Source organism: Poecilia reticulata, chromosome 2 (assembly GCF_904066995.2).
Source record: "Poecilia reticulata chromosome 2, P_reticulata-male-v2, whole genome shotgun sequence".
NCBI lineage: Eukaryota > Metazoa > Chordata > Actinopteri > Cyprinodontiformes > Poeciliidae > Poecilia > Poecilia reticulata.
In genome coordinates, this window is record NC_088831.1 from 8733154 (window position 1) to 8750945 (window position 17792).

The 17792-nt window shown below is 41.3% G+C and overlaps 1 long non-coding RNA gene across 4 annotated transcripts in view; it reads left to right on the forward strand.

Annotated features, from left to right (window-relative positions):
- LOC103475973 (uncharacterized) overlaps positions 1-17792 on the forward strand; it is a 158481-nt gene that overhangs the window by 49742 nt on the left and 90947 nt on the right. For all 4 annotated transcript variants that reach the window (XR_014091394.1, XR_014091381.1, XR_014091393.1 and 1 more), the window contains 2 exons: positions 10696-10821; positions 11835-11933. This is a non-coding gene — a long non-coding RNA (uncharacterized LOC103475973). The remainder of the gene's footprint in view (positions 1-10695; positions 10822-11834; positions 11934-17792) is intronic.

Sequence of the window (17792 nt, forward strand, 5' to 3'; positions counted from 1 at the left end):
GAGTGTGGTGGAAACTGCCTTTTGCATCAGTTTTGCTTCAAATGTGAGAATTCAGCTTTTTGTCCGTCTGTCTTTAACTGAGGCAGGTGAGATTTAAAGTTTGTGGCGGGCTCTTTGGCGACCTCCTGCGTGAATCGTCTGAATTTTTGGTTGGCCAGCAACTCTTTAGTTCCGTGTTTTCTCAATTTGGGAAGATGGAGAAGCCTTTGAAATTGCTTTGTTGCCATTTCTAAAGAGATGGACTTTGGTTGTGATGACTGAAACTTTGCATAGTTTTCCAAAAAGGCGGATAATCAAAAGTTTAAGGCTGTGTATGTCAGAGGTAGACTTTTTAAGTTCTACTCTGATCGAGATAATCTAAAATGAGACCATTTCCATCGGTGTTCTTGCTTTAGTGTTTGATTTTTATTCTTTCTTTTCTCTCCACTTAGATTCTGTAAGTATAAAGAATTAAGTTACGTTAAGATTGACAGGTGAGATAAGCAGTTTAACAGTGTTCACTCTATTTTCCAGATTTTCTGTAGTTTTAGCAGCAGTTTCTAGTGTGTTAGTTAGCAGGGAGTTTGTTCTCCCTTTCAAATTATAAATAAAGTAAAAAGAAGAAAGATGAACCTTCTCGTATGCATGTAATTTTGGGTTCTATCATTTTAGATTACGCAACCATTCCTTGAAAGGTTGTTGTAGTTGAAAGTCAGAAGAACAAAGCTCCTTTTTTTTTTACCCCCCTTCACACACATTTATATCCTTATGTCGGATGCTTCATTACCAACAACGCAACCCAACACTGACAGCCGGGTTAGAGGCTTGTGTGATGCTGGTTGCACATGATGTAGCCTGAGGGCACTTACCTCAGGACATTTTTTTTCTTTTTTTAAATATTGAAACATACATTCTCCCTTCAAACTACACAGCTACTCAGGTGGCATTATGTCTGCCAGTCCGGGGATTTTCTTAAGAAATCACATGACAATTTATGAACATTTTAAATGGGGAAAGGTCCCCGAGTCCAAAATGCCAGAATGTCTATTCAACCGTCTAATTTGCTATACCATAGTGAGTCATAACACGGCATAATAAATGTTTATTTTACTTCTAATGAATGTGACTAGCACAAAATTCAGTTTCTCAGAAAATTTGAATATCACAGAAAATCAATACGCAACTTTTTATGTCTGAGTCCTTGGAGGGGGGCGTTAATGACCGTCTGCTGGAAGACTGTCAACGTAACAAATCTATCCCATTATTTTGTAGGTCAAAAACATTTCCTTATTAAAGTGTTTTTGGTCTTGCATAATATTCGTATTTTCCGGCAGAACTGGATATTGGGTTTTCGTGAGCCATAAGCCACGGTAATCCCAAAAGACACATTGCTCTTACACCCACCAGTTCCTCACCGTGCCTTTCCGTAGCTCCAGGGTGCAAACTGACACGCGGACTTGCCCGTCAGGGATAAGTGCATTGTCACCAGCCTCACTGTGGTGTAAAAACAGTGTGATGACCTGTCTCACACTGACCGAAGGACAGGGATGTCAACAAAACCGCCTTTTTCTTAATCTGGCAACTGTGTCGCTAAGTATCACTGCGTCCCTGCTGTCATGCTGCCCATTCGCTTGTGTATTATTAACTAAAGATGTTTGCGTCTGATATAAAAAGAATCATTAGCGTTTAATAACGTTTCAGGGAACTCTGACTCACTCTGAGCAAAAACAAGCAGTTAGTATAATTTCCTTATAAAATTGTTTGCATCTTCTGTTGTTTTTTTTTTTTCAGCCTGTGCTTGCAAAATGGATAATGAAGCATTTAAGCCAACAGAGGTTATCCAATCTAGGAGGTAGATGACACAGTAGGAGGAAAAAAATAAAAAAGTCTGTAATTTGATTACACGGTTCAAGTAAGTGGGACAAGACTTTTTGGGTGATTAGGGGTGTTAATTTTGATGATTAGGACTTACTGCAAAGGGAAAACCAAATTTTGCTTCTCAGAAAATGTGAATGTTATGCAGCACCAATAAAAAACACATTGTCAATAACAGCCTTGTAAGAACAGTGAAGTAAAGTCTAATTTAGAGTTTGCAAAAATTACACAACTTGTGTATTACATCTCAAAATACACCTTTAAGAACCAACAGAGATGTGTATCAGACTATTGGCCAGATTAATTAAAATTTTCTGACAACCCGACTCTTAGGTTTTCTTTTCTTGTAAGCCGTAATCCTTTAATCCACAGAAATAAATACTTGAAATATATCACTCTGTCATTCATCAATGAGTTTCTGTTTTGGAACCTGGTCACTGAAATGATTCCATTTTTCATTTGTCTAATTTATTCAGATGTTCACAAGAGTGCCAGAAGGTAATGAAGTCGTGGCGCAGCATTAAATACCAGCCAGGAAACCGGGGATATTTCTAAACCCTCTGCAGCAAAACTTAAGACCAAATGTTTTCTGCAGGACATGTTGGTCCAATTTCTGGAAATATGAGGAGAAACGGTGTGATCAGAAAAGCCAGTAGCACAAAACAAGCCAGACATGATGCAAAGAGGCCAGTGTGGAAATCAATGCGTTTCCTTTGCACTGGTCAATAATGACAAATGAGATTCTTTGATAACCATTTTCTTGTGTTTGTGTGTGTTTTTATCATTACTTCACAGTACTAATAGCATCCACAGATCGGTGAGTGGAACTCTACTCACTGTAAAGAAAGACTGCAACCGCTGTATTCCTGTGTAACGTCACTTACTATTATTATTCTGTACCCGTCAGTAAGGGTCCCACGGGTCCCTCCACTGCACACAGTGTGAAGCCCAAACATTTGTAACCATGCAAACTAAGCACTCAGACTGTGTTTATCTATTTGTCAAACATTTGTCTAGAAAACTTAAAAAACACTAGGTAGAGTGGGCAACAGTTTTAGGGTAGGACTAAAATCTGATTATGTCCCAACAATAAGTTTCCGCATCAAATTGAGCTGCCTATAAGGTTACAATGCGTCGGTGTTCACAAACTGACCCCTAAAAAGAGGAATGACGGGTCATTATTTATTTCCGCCCTAGTTTCATCACCATTGCACCCCAGCATCTATGCTCTAAATACAGCTCCAGCTCTTTAGCCATGTGATACACAACCTGGAACCTTCTAAGTTGCACTTACCATTTGGCTGAAAGGAAGGGAACTCATCTATTTTCTGCTTGGAGTATGTCTGCATCCTGACATCCATCATAGCTGAGGCTATTGTCTGTGAACGAGCGAGTCTGTGTGCGTGCCGGTTTTTTTTTTTTTGGTTGTTGTGTGTGTGTGTGCGCTGTTGCCATCTTATCATCTCCCAACATCATAATATGGGCCAAAGCACATCCGTGAGTGTAATTGCACTTCTATCTGACTCCCCCGAAACCTCTTCCCTTCCATTCCCCCTGCTCGCTGCCTCCACGCGTGTGTGCGTGCGCACGCGAGTGTGCCGCCAACTTTTTCTATGATGATATCACATCTGTGTCTGACATCTGTGTAATGGCAGTCTCCAGGCTGCGGGTATAGCGAGTGAGGTTCAGGGTGACACGGTGTCAGATATTTTATGGAGAGATCCCAACAAACAAAGAGAGATAGCAGCAGGTGTGAGGTGGGGGGGTAGTGGGGGGGAAGTTGGTGTCAGAGCATGAGTCAATGAGTAAGAAAAAGCAATCCCCTCACTTTATGCCGTGATTGGCAGATACATGACCGCTTTCCTTGCTGTCATTTTCCTGCGCCGCCTTCCTCTTCCTATCACACTGGGACTGACGTTGGCCCTTTGTAGGAAACTCTTCTGCATTATCATCACTAAAATGTACAACTGCAGCCATTGAGCGGCGTGTGGCCATATCTCGCTTACGTAAGCAGGCTTTCACGATGCCACCCGGATAATCAACTGGTTCCAAAGACGCTCGCGACGTGCAAATATGATATTCGAAAGGTGATAGCTTCATAAAGAGAAAAATATTTAAGTTTTTATCCATTTCTGTCATAATAACACAGCGGCTGTAGAGATCTGGGAACACATCGACCTTGATAGATTTCATTTCTGTGGTATTCAAATCTCATTACTGCAGTTTCCCTTTTTCCACTGCGTTGCCCTTCAAAAATAACTAAACTTTAAAACTGGTATTTATTTATCGCAAAACTGTTTTACAATGTTTCATATACCCCATTCTTCAAATAGACTGTCATGCAGGGAGTATCCGGGAAAGCATTGCACAGTGATTCGCATTGTTTTAATTCATGTTCTGTGTAGTTATTATTGATAACAGTTTCCACTATGCACCACGAGTGCAATTTCCATTATGCAAAGTTGGATTCCAAAGATGCAAAAAGCTTTAGTTTGAGTTGCTTTAAAAATCTGCTAAAGCAGGAGTCCCATTTGGCTAGCTCTTTGGCTTTAAACGCTTTCAGGTTGTTGTTTTTTTCCACTTAACATAAATTCGTAGATACTTCAAAGCGTGAGTTTTTCTTGCAGTTTTGTATGTTACCCTGTCCAGTACAATGTTACTCTGATTGAGAGAGTTGAATTATTAAGAGACAGAAAACAAAGTTTACTGAAGTTCAAGTATTGACATTTTTATGAATTGTATTGGTATCGTCAGAAAAGAATCAATCATCTACATTGGTCAAGACTGTGTGCATAAACAAGAATTTTGACTTTGTTTTCACAGGGTAACTGTACAAACATACTTTAGAGGAAATGTAATATAAAGAGAACAATATGTACATAGATGTTTTTTTGTTTTTTTTATGAATAGATTGGGTGGCTTTCCGAGAGGTTTTGACTGGGCCATTTCCTAAGGATAACTCATCGCTCAAAGGCCACATCTCCATTTCCTTGTGAATAAAACTGACAGATGGAGGACAACAATCGCGTTGCGCTGCATGATAACAAGTGTGTACTTGAACGTCTGGGTGAATGTGTTTGAGTCGCTGAGAGAGATAAAGGGAGCACCCAAAGGAGATGCAGAATTTCGTCAAGCACGACTGAATATCTTGATGTCTGCAGCAGAAAATGCGAGTCAAGAGAGAGATCTGTGTTGTCCATGACCTCCTTTAAGTAATTAACATCTAAAACTTCTACAGCACATAACACGTAAGTGAAGGTATGTGTCTTTGACGTGAAGCCAAACACGTGATTGATGCTCCGCTTGTACTCACCGCTCGGAGAATGCATGCGGCCCTCCACTTGTCTTCAATGCAATTAGGTTAAATAATGATCCCACATAAATTCCCAGAGCAGGAAAAAGGCTCCCCTGCCCTTGTCGCCCCCTGATATATGGCCGAATCCTTCATGAATGGAGGCTGAGTAGAAGTTTGTTTCTGAACAGAGGGCAGAATTAGCAAAACAAAGAGCAAAGAAAATTGCTTAACAAACTGTACTGCATGTATCAGCAAAAAAAATAAAAAATTATCCCCTATTTGTACCAACACATTGCCATTTCATCCTTTCTTATTTCTATTGTGACCCATAAACAAAGTACTGCACACCCATATACTTCAACCATAATGTAGAGGTTTACATGTATTGTGTTTTTATGAATTATTAGCATAAGCGACAAAAAAAGAGCAAATCCCACATATAGTTTAATGCATTCTGTACCATCTTTAAGCTTTACATAACCCTACATTCATATTAAGGTCATCTTAACCCAGTCGAGATGCCTAAATGCATTGAGTACTCAGTAAAGTGGCCAGTGAGTTCAGGTGTTTGTTGAACACATTAGTACAGGCTTCAAAATATTTTATTATCTTAAAAGCACCACTTCAACACCTTTGAAACGACAATAAGTCATCATTCAGTCCAATTTTCCTTTGTCAAAATAATAAAAGCACTACGTCAGTAAGTTGGTCCTCGTACCAACATTTTTATGAACTTGGTCTGTGACTTTGCAAGCTACAAATTTTGTATATCTGGTGTCAAATTTCTCTATTTTTTCATCAGGAAAACTTGTGAAAAATAAACTTTTAACGAATAAGTAATGAGTGTATTTTTTGTGTTTTTACATTTAAGAAATAAAAACTCAAACACATAAAAAAACACCAAACATTATGATGGTATTAATGTGAATATTGCGTATTTAATGTTGCTCTAATGACATTTACCACAGCCCTAAATGTTGCCTCTGACAGGATGAGGCTAAAGCTCCGAATCTGTTGCAGAAAATTTACTATTTGTACTTAAAGTGAATCAATGCATAAGGTCACTCAGCTTTGCATGAAGAAAAAGCATGCTTGTTTTTTATCCATCCATCCATTTTCCTGCACCCTTGTCCCTTGGTGGGGTTGGGAGGGTTGCTGGTGCCTATCTCCAGCTGGTGTGCCGGACGAGAGGCGGGGTCACCCTGGACAGGTCGCCAGTCTGTCGCAGGGCAACACAGAGACACACAGGACACACAACCATGCACACATACACTCACACCTAGGGGCAATTTGGAAAGGCCAATTAACCTGACAGTCATGTTTTTAGACTGTGGGAGGAAACCGGAGTACCCGGAGAAAACCCACACATGCACACAGAGAACATGCAAACTCCATGCAGAAAGACCAGGGCCGGGAATTGAACCCAGAACCTTCTTGCTGCAAGGCAACAGCTCTACCAACTGCGCCACTGTGCAGCCCGCTTGTTTTTTATATGTAAGCTCAATGTCGTTACCTCTTTAATGCCTTCAGTCCTATAAATTGGGTCACGTATGTGTGGACCTATAAATATTTATCCTTTTATTTTTATCTGTTTCGCCCAGAAATAGAAATTAGGTGCTTTCAAAATTGAGAGCCCTGAGGTTGACGCTGTAGTTTGCCCAATGATTAATCCAGCTGCTTTGCTTGCAGAGGGGCACTTACAAATTAAAGACCCCCCCCACCCCCCCCACCACAACCCTCCATGAAAGGATTGCGATACAGGGAGAAGGTGATGAAGCGGGGAAAAAAGGCAAAAAGAGACAGAAAGAGAGAGAGATAAAGCAGGAAAGAGAGATGGAGGACACGAAAAAAAGGGGTGGGGGCAGAGAGACAGAGTAGATGCTGTGATGAGGTCGGTTACCGTGGCAACAAGAGGAGCCGGCCTGTGATATATATTGTTCCCCATGAGAGAAGAGGAAGGGAGAGCAAGTTTAAGATGGAGGAGAGGAGGGGGAGAGACAAGGGGAGTTAGTGGGGCGGATTGAGGACAGAGTGCAGGACTATTGGGGAGGGGGAGCAAAAAATTATGGAAAAAAAAATAGAAAGGAGAAAACAAGACATAAAAGGAGAGACTCACACTGGCTGAGAGGGATAGCTATTACTGGGACAGTAAAGGAGGGGGAAAAAACTGGATTAAATAAGTCACGGTCTCTCCGGTACTTTATTTTCTGGACCGTTCATGTGATGCAGCCTCATGCTGCCTCGGCTCATCCCTATTATGACAAATCTGTCTCGTTCCCGTATTATTAGGAGAGCCGCTAGCTTAGCGGGACAGCATAAAATGAGTTGCAGGTTAATGCCCTCGCTCTGCGAAAACACGCTCGCGCTTACACAAACCGACGCGCGAGCGTACGCCGACGTAGACGCGCCTGGCGGGATCAAGCGGACTGCTCCTAATTAGCGGTTTGTCTCTGAGCAGTGATATTAAAACGCCGGCGGAGAGACACCTTGCGCTAAATTTAGCTGTGGACAAATAGGGATATCTGAGCCGCTCTGGTTTTAAGGCACATCAATAATGAACTTAAACGTCATACGTTTCATTTGGTCCCTTGTCATGGTTTGCCAAAAATTGCAAGCTGACCAGTCGAGCATTTCTTCTTTTGTCTGTTAGCGAATTAACATATTCCGCCTTCACATCACAGCCACTTTCTCTTAAGATAGAAGATGAAGGGGTCGGATTTTATTCCAAGGTAATTGCGTGTTATCAGATGCATTTAAGTGTGTCATCTGGAGGTGAATGGAGGACGGAGCTAGATGAAAAATGCATTTTAATGTATTTTTCCTTTTACCTTGTATTGCCCTCACTTGCGTATGTCATGCCTCACTATGTGGTCATCGGCTGAATTATTGAGCCTGCTCGACAGAACAGTGAATCAAAAAAAAAAAAAAAACATCACTCATTTGGAAACAAGCACATGAACTGTAGAGTAATCTTTTTTTTTCTTCCTTGGGTGCAAACTCATCCGTAAATCATCAGTCACTATATTAGAATATAATGGAAGAATTGATTTATTAAAGAAATTCAATTTAAAATCTGAGTCCACAATATAGTTTAACTGTTTGATTCGTTTTATTCATATGAAGGTAATAAAAGCTCCAAATTCGGGTTTTATGGAAATGATAATAACACAGAAAACCAATTAAAGTCAAGGATTTTAATGGAGAGAAGAAGGTCCTTGCATTTCATAGTACATGAGAACCCAAGTTTCTGTAACACCTGCATTGTTGACTCTGGTGTCTCCCATCATCCTCTTCATACTCCAATACTCCATTGACAACTAAGGCCAGGCAAGATGGCAGTGAGTATCCAAATGACTATCCAAACACAGATTATTATTGCACTAATGTGGCCTTCTTTTCTGTATGTAGTTTTGATTTGATGAAGTCAATCACACAGTTGGTATCTTCAGGTATACTTTTAGTAGAGCAATTGTACATTGGCACATGACGGCAACCATCCTCCCATATGAAACGCTGAAGACAGGACACATTGTCCCTTGCCCCCATTTTTAGCTTTGACATTTTGTAGCTTACCATCCTCATAGAGAATGTCAGTGGCTGTCAAATGCCCAACTGTCATGTTAGTAATTTCATAATTTTACAGGTTATGACTTGACCAAAGGCATGTTAAAACATGAATAAATCAGTCGTAGCTGAAGCTGTCTTGTCATACAACCTGTCCGATATGTGTTAACGGCCCTCTGTGACTGCTGCTACAAAGCCAGCTAACCTTTACATGTGTTAGCTGATGATGCTGTGACTGACTATCTTTTGATAGAGTAGTAAGAGAAAAGCTTCACCTCAATGGTCCTTGTCACCCCAGTCCTTTTTAGACCAACACACAAGTTAACACGTAGCACGTAGGAGTTAGCTTGAATAGTTCTGTCAAAGTAGTGAGTTGTGTTAGTCTCCAGATGCTAGAAAAAAATTTATTGGCAAGATATAAAACAGATGATTTCACCTTCATTGCAGACATAACATTGTCCAAATGTGGTTGAAAAGTGAAATGAGCTAACCAGGCTTGACTTTCAAAATCTTTAAGATTAAAATTATACTGGGCCTACCAGAATTGGCCAATCTCAGTGTCATAAAATTGCTTCTGTAAATGTTCAGCATTTGGAGGGTCTGTTCAGATTTATTCTCAAGTCATATTTTAAAAAAGAAAATGGTCGTAAGAAAATATTTTTGAAAAAGTGATTAAGAAAAGTAACTTTGTCCAGCTATCTTATACAAACCAAATTGCAATAAAGTGTATAACATCTTGAAACTGAGAAAAAGAGGCAAATCCCAGAAAGCCAAAGTGAGTCATGCATTTTGTAATGCCTACCAAACAAGGGCAGGAATGTGGGTCAGAAATATAACAGGATTCAACGATAGCCTCCGAGATGTGGCGTATCATCAATCAGCATGGCGCGGTATGAGCTGCCAGAAGATGCAACACGCCCGTTGGAATGCTAAAAAGCAAACAGAGAAAGTAAAAGATGCAAAAAAGAAAAGATGCGTCAGTGCAATAAAGAACAGCTGGACAATATCGCCAAATGTCTGCAAAGCAACAAATTGATGCAAATGCGTGCGTCGTTTCCCTCTCATCTTTGAAGGAAAAACATTAAAATACTCTTTCCTCTTTCATCTGTTTGTTTTTTTTTCCCCTCTTCAACACAATTGCTTCTAGGCACAGAAATGACATGATTTATCATTTAATGACTGCTCAGGTTTGGCTCATTTAACTCCTCATCTGTATGGAAAACCTCTTGGTTAGCAATATCACCGCTCATATAATCCATCATCCGTGGCCTGAAAGATAGGCAGCCATTGCTGTGCAGCGCTGGTGCTGCTTTGGGCCATACCTGAAATATGAACGAGTTTAAAACCTCCGGATCATCCCTGGAATATTTCGTTAATTCATCTATTATCATATTCTATATTGACTTTCGGACTGTACACTCAGTGCTCCCCCCCCATTTGCACTGATGATGTTTGCGTATGGCTTATCGGCATATTTGCTTTAGGATATCTTCAAGCATGAAGTCTGGTGGAACTGCTCTTTTAGTGCAAAATATTAGAAGAAGTGCAAGTGCTGCCCCCTGAACCTTAGACAGGACCAAGAAACGAGAATTAAAAATCGAGAAACAGTCCCTCCTGTCGGGGACCCATGTCCCTAACCCATGTCCCGTGACAGGGACATGGGTCTCCCCACCAAAGATTTCAGTACAAATAGTTTGCTTATATTCTTGGATTACTTGTTAAATAAATCAATACTCTTCAAAAGTTTAGCTTAATTGTTTTTGTCTTTGGACATGAACAAACGTCCCTGCTCAGAATTCAATCAGGTACTTCAAGACATAAAAAAGTTTACAGACCCACAAATCTCCTTTTTTTGTGCTTTAGCTAGGACTTTATGTTTTCCATCTCTTTTGTCTGCTCCATCATTCATTTCTTCCATCATGGCACCACGAGTGCAATTTCCACCCCTGCCTCTGAGGTCACGACTTCTCCTCTCCCGATAGATCACACTGTGGAATTATAAAGACGGTGTCACAACCTTCCTCGCCAAACCGTCAACAGTTGGAAGGAATATTAGCAGGAGGAACCTCAAACAAAATGCCGACTGCCCTCGGCGGCTGGGTGCACAGGTAATGTCCGCCATTTGAAGAGAGTATAATGGTGGAAAAAAGCTTGGTGCGACTGTCCCTCTCCATCCCGACCCTTTAAACACGTCCCCGCTGTGATTGCTTGATGCTCGTTTCACTTTGGTTTCCATTACACTGAGCAAAGATTGGTTGGCTTGTCGGAATGGGAAATCGGCCTTTAATCATTTATGATGACCGTGTCTAAGTCGGGTATACCCTGAAGTGGTCTGTCTCTCCCTCTGATGGCGACTTTCTGCTTCTGCCTACGACAGTCACTGTCTTCCCTTGTTTCTCACAGTGTAGTTAACTCACAAGGGAATAAAAAAGATTCACCTGCGAACCATCCACAATAACTCTGAGTTCTCTTCTTAAGGGAAGAGAATAATGCTTGAGCCATGTCAACATGACGGCCAGAGAAGAAGGCAATGTGTAAACACCTTGACGCTGAACTTCTGGAGTTTGAACCGGCGAAATGCTACTTATGAGCAACCGGGGAAGAAAGCTTTAAGGCACTTTCACTTTGGTTTCGTAAATGTTACAGCCAGGTGTGAGCATGCTAAGCCTATTCGGCGAGGAGCTCTCTGCTTTCCTCTCAAGCCAAAAATCAAAGCGGGAGTCGGGCAGGTGGGAAAGCTGGGATTGCGTGTGGAGCTTTTTAGATATCACATGCAAAAGCTTCCTTTTTGACAACAGGTGGAGAAGGAAACACACATCTGTTCTCTCCTCTGTCTTTTTCTCCTTCACACACACGCACACACACACACACACACACACACACAGACTCAAATATTCCTAAAACAATAACACGGTGGATGACATTGTTTTGCATGCCATTTGAGATTGTTTTCCTCCTGCCAAGTCAGACCACCGTTTGACAATTTTCTATTTCCACATCTTTTTCTCTCCTCAATATTGACTTAGTTTTGTTTGTTTGTTTGTTTTTTGTTAATGCTGAAGCCCCCATCTTCTTTAACATGATGGCATTTCCATTACTGTGTTTTATCTTCCGTCTTCAGGAGCGGCGGTGCCGGAGACGGCGTGCCAGAAAGTGAGACCCTCATGTGGCTGGGAAACCGAGATACTCCACCAGTCTGTGCGAATTTGAATGCTGGGCCGTAAGTGTTTCTCAGGATTTAAAATTAGATATATACGCGGATTCTTAAATGTTTGTGATACATTTTGGATTTTCTCTAATCCTCATTAGTGCTTGGAGGAATAATATCAAAACTAATCAGTAAAAAAAAGTTAGTTTCTGCTAACTAAAAATATATATTTTTGTCTTGTTTTGTTAATGTTCCACTTGCTATACAATCTCCTGTTCTTCTGGCATAAAACCAGATGAAATTAAATTTCAGCAAGATGATGGTAGTACGATGGTTCGTGGCTGCATCACTGCTTTGGGACCTGGAAAACTTGGCGTACATTACAGAACATGTATTTTTTGGGGGCATCACTGTTTTGGAACACATTAAACATCAAACATATATTAAAATATGCCACATGTGTAAAAAAACAAATTCAGAAATGGATGAAATGTGATATAGAGTGAACAATATCCCTCATTGAGTTGTCATGCAAACAAGCAACGGAAAGCTGACATAACTACATTTTTCCCCAATGCATAAGCACCCTGGGCAGTGAGGCTGACTGTCAACATAAAAAAAACAACAACAGCAGCAAAAACTGTTAATGTTCGGTGTGAAACTCAAGACATTTTGCAATTTGAACTTGGGTTTTCTTTTGAGTTAGTTCCTGGTCTCAAAGGAATCCAGTCAAAGGTTCAAGTACAATCAAAGACTCGTTTACACTCAATGTTGGGTTCATATGTCCACCTGTATAAGACAGAAACACTATGAATAAAAGACTGAAAAAAGCCGCTGCTTCTATGATATCCATAACTCACGAAGGTGGTAATATCATGATTGGGATTTGATTTGCTGTGGCGCGTCATTGATGGCGCATATTTCCACGTACTCACAACAACAACTTGACCCGACGGAGGATATTAATTCCCTTTAGTCGCACTGTATTCCAAGCATTTTGTTAACACAAACTGGAAGCGGTTCTCAATAATTTATTGTCAACTGATGGGTTGTCTGGGTTTTCCGCAGCCTAGTTTATGGAGACGCCTTAGTCTCAAGAGGTTTTCCTAGGTGAGAGAAAGGAAAGGGCAGTGGGAGGGCACGGGAATAAATAAGACGAGTAAGAGACGGTGTCGGTGAGATGGGGAGAATCTGTGGTAGGAGCAGAGAGAGGGAGAGAGAGATGGTGGGAAGAGAAGCAAGCGTCCTGTTCACAATGGAGCCCGGGGTCAATAAAGCGCAGTCTGGTTTGGAAGAACAAGCCCTGCTGCAATTTTTATGAGCGTTCCTTTCTCCCCAATCATAAGGGGGTGGCCTCTCATAACAGAAGGAAAACAACTAATCAATAATTGAGAAGAGCAGTAAACACCGTGTACACAGCAACTCTCCAAGGGAATTCCTTTGCTGTGAATATGTTTGCCTTGTGCATGCATGTCCATGCGTGCAGGTGTATTTATTTATTCATTTGTTTCTTGCCCCATGCTGACAAGCAAGGGATACTTTGTGGCATAATGCAAGAAAAGTACAGTCTGTCATACTCTGTGGTACTATTTGGGCATCAGTCATTCCTATAGATCCGGCTGCTTTTTAAAGAGAACCCTTACTCGTACGAATAGCGTATTTAAAATTAATGCCAGCTCATACAGAGAAGAGTCCCAACCCTGACTCTCTTGGCATTTGAAAAAGCAGCTTGTTTGAGGATTCTCAGAGCAAAGCCAGCCAAACAATTACATCAAGATCCAAATGAAATCCTTTGTCTACTTCGGCTTGATGCGTTAAAGTCAGTTTGATGTGTGACACGGCATGTGTAGCTCTCAGGGCTCCCTAAGAGCCTCCAAGGGCATTTCTACATCCTGCAACATGCACAAGCGTCCATGTGGTAGTGCAACATCCTTTCTTTTCCACATAATTATTTTGAAACGGATTACATTGTGTGTGGATTTACATTTAAACAGGATTCCAACCAGATGAATAAGAGAAATTTAGTTCAATGACAGACTGCGGAGAGCTTTTCATGCATCCTACATCTTTTGGTAAAGGTTTGTCTGGCTTTTATCTACGACAGCCTGTTGAACTTTTGAAAAAAAATCATTTTATAGTGTCTTTTAAAGATAATGCTTCAGACTGAGCGCTTGCCAAACTTTACCCATATTGAGCAGCTAAAGGGTTGATGGCACTGTCCCTCAAGGCATTTTTTTGGGGGGGAGCGGGGAACTATAGGATCATGGAGTGCTAGCAATGCTTTTGAAGTCTCTGTGGATCTTTTACAATCAAAGCAAAAGCTGTGCTTGGATTCTTAGGATAGAGTTGGACTCTCACTGGCTATGTGATGTTGATGATCTGAAGTGGTGGTGGTGGACGGGAGCCTGTCTAGTTTGGGCTTCTCCCAATCCCGTTTTTGCTTTGTGCTGGCAGTGACTTTTTTTTTTTATTGCATATTGAACCAATAACTTTCAATATGTTTCAGAAATCCTTTAATCTCTGTTTGCCATCATTCAGCTTTGCCAAACACATGGTTGGACCAAGCACCGCCTTTGAGGTGCATCTCCTCCTCAGAGCTGCAGTTTCAAATACTTAGAGCTTCTGTCTCACAGAGCTGAGCAGCTCCACGATTTAGCTCCTTCAGACTAGCCAGCAGCAATTAGCAAATACCTGGTGTGCCCTACTGATCTGAAATAGAGCACAACAACTTTGCTTTTATTTAAAGTCCACCTTATGTGAGGTTCAGGTTTATGGTAAGTTGTAAGCTGCAACCCTTTGGTTCTCATGATCTCTTAACATTTAAAGTATGAATGGAGTACATATTCTGCAATGGGACACTTTTGGGGGTCAGTTAATGTATGCTGGACAGCACACAAGTCAAGAGAGATGGACTATTTTGGTCTTTTGTAACATTCTTAGTCTTTTCTTAGTGAAATATAAACGATTATTTCACTGAGATGCACCTGTGTATGGGTGGGCATGCACACAAAATGCTTGAGGGAACAAGCACTCTGGGTAACAACAGGAAAAAATGGGAGTATTTAATTTATGTGTCATTGTTTGTGGGCAAGCTATAAAAGCTGTGGAGCCGCAGCTTCGGGTCAGCTGAGCTTTGTTGGGGGGGGATTAGTTGCCTATTGGCAAAGTCACAGGCTCAGAATCGCTTTACCCCCTCAGGGTTTTTTGGGGGTTTTTTTCCCGCTGCACTGCAGAAACAGACACAGCGGCAGCTAGACGGTGTGTCTGTTTTGTTCAGGACCATTTCCGCTCGCACCCCTCTTTCTCAGCTCAGTGGTGCTGGTTTAAAACGCCTGCTGTATGTAAAGATCCCCAACTCCATGTTTGCTGTATTTGTTTTGCAGTTTACATCATGTGCTGAATAGATTTTCCAAAAAAAAATTCCACTTCTTGGAAAATAAACTGTGAAAACAGAGTTTTTGCACATTTTGACCTCCCAAAAGTATAAACTCATTTGGTTTATTCATATATAATTCACTAATTAATAGCAAACTAACTTTAAAAGAAAAAAAAAAGCAGCACACAAATTGACAATGCCAGCATTTTCAAAACTAAAGATAGTTACTAGATGTGTCCAATTAACTCTACAGATAAAGCATTGCTAATGACCGTGGCGACCTTTGGCGTACAAAACAAACACCTCTGCACAGAGGTCAGAGTTCAAGTGTGTGGCATAGTTGGTTAAAGTTCCATGGAAAGCATACATGTGCACTCGCCTCCGAGTAGCTCACATGGTGTGTATGTGGAATAGGACCAGGAACTTGTCAATTAGCCGCTGAAAACAATTCCTCACTGCCGGTGGGGGTTTAGCAGTTAACTATGAGGGCAGAGCCAGTTGGAGGGAAATTGGATGCTCCGCTAGGCTGCATGATGATGTTCAGGTGCGGCGCAGAAATGCTCATTAATTCCTGGTACCTGCAGCTAGAGAGCATTCCTGATGAGGCCAACATTTGAGGCTTTTGCATGAAATTCCCTCACGTGAAAACAGGAGAGTTGTAATCTCTGTGTGAGTTGTATATTTGCACATACTGACTTGCTGCTCTCAAAAAGTTCTTCAAGTTTGTAAGGTTCTGCTTCACTGTCCCTGTTCTTGATTAACCGCAGTCATGGACTGTGTCCATTTACTGAGTGTTTGGGGCTTTTTGTTTTTTAGTGGTAATAGAGCAACGATTTCAAACATCTCTCATATTCTGTCACACTTCATGCTAAACCAACCAAACCACAATAACCTGGAGCTCAATGGATTGTCCCAATGGACTCTACTGCTACCATCAGCTTGCAACTAACAAATACACAAAAACGAAAGAATTGGAAAGGGTACAAATACTTTCTTCACATCACAAGAGAAATTCAAAAAGACAAAAAAATTATACTATTTTATTTATATATATATATATATATAAAAAAAAAAATTCCCTTCTCACCCTCCGCGGGTGGTCTGTTTCATCCTCTGAGCTCGGGTCCTCTACCAGAGGCCTGGGAGCTTGAGGGTTCTGCGCAGTATCTTGGCTGTGCCTAGAACTGCACATTTCTGGACTGAGATGTCTGATATTGTTCCTGGGATCTGTTTGAGCCACTGCTCCAGTTTGGGGGTGACTGCCCCGAGGGCCCCAATGACCACAGGCACCACTGTGGTCTTCACCTTCCAGGTCTTTTCCAGTTCCTCCCTGAGGCCCTGGTATTTCTCCAGTTTCTCGTGCTCCTTTTTCCTGATGTTGTAGTCACTTGGTATTGCTACATCCACCACAACGGCTTTCCTCTGTTCTTTATCCACCACCACAATGTCCGGTTGGTTCGCCATTACCATCTTGTCTGTTTGGATTTGGAAGTCCCACAGGATCTTAGCTCGGTCATTCTCCACCACTTTTGGGGGTGTTCCCCACTTTGATCTCGGGGCTTCCAGTCGATATTCTGCACAGATGTTCCTGTACACTATGCCCGCCACTTGGTTATGTCGTTCCATGTACGGTTTCCCTGCCAGCATCTTGCACCCTGCTATTATGTGCTGGACTGTCTCAGGGGCGTCCTTGCACAACCTACACCTTGGGTCTTGTCTGGTGTGGTAGATCTGAGCCTCTATTGCTCTGGTGTTTAGGGCCTGTTCCTGGGCGGCCAGGATGACAGCCTCTGTGCTGTCATTGAGTCCAGCTTTCTCCAGCCATTGGTAGGTTTTCCTGACATCAGCCACTTCAGTTATTTGTCGGTGGTACATCCCATGTAGGGGCTTGTCCTCCCATGATGGTACTTCCAGCACCTTGTCTTCTGTTCCCCATTGCCTGAGACATTCGCTGAGCACATCGTCCGTTGAGGATTTGTCCTTGATGTATTTATGGATCTTGGATGTTTCATCCTGGACAGTGGCTCTCACACTCACTAGTCCTCTGCCTCCTTCCTTACGGCTCGTGTACAGTCTCAGGGTGCTGGATTTGGGGTGGAATCCTCCATGCATGGTTAGTAGCTTCCTAGTCTTAACATCCGTGTGGCCTTCATCTCTTCCATTGGCCAGCTAATTATTCCGGCAGGGTATCTGATTACTGGTAAGGCATAGCTGTATATATATATATATATATATATATATATATATATATATATATATATATATATATATATATATATATATATATATATATATATATATGTATATATAAACGACTGAATTAACTATGAGGTCATTGATGATAAAATATATATTAAGACATGTAGAAAGTCTGCCAACCACTGCTGTGATGCTTTTTTTCTTATTCAGGAAAAAAAATAAACTTCTTATAGAGCTGTTAATGTGAAATAAGGTCACATTATAAATATCTATTGATAAGATTGACACATTTTCTTCTATGCAATGCTGCTATTTGTGGAAAGGTATGCAAAAAAAAGCACATCTTCCATTAGAAA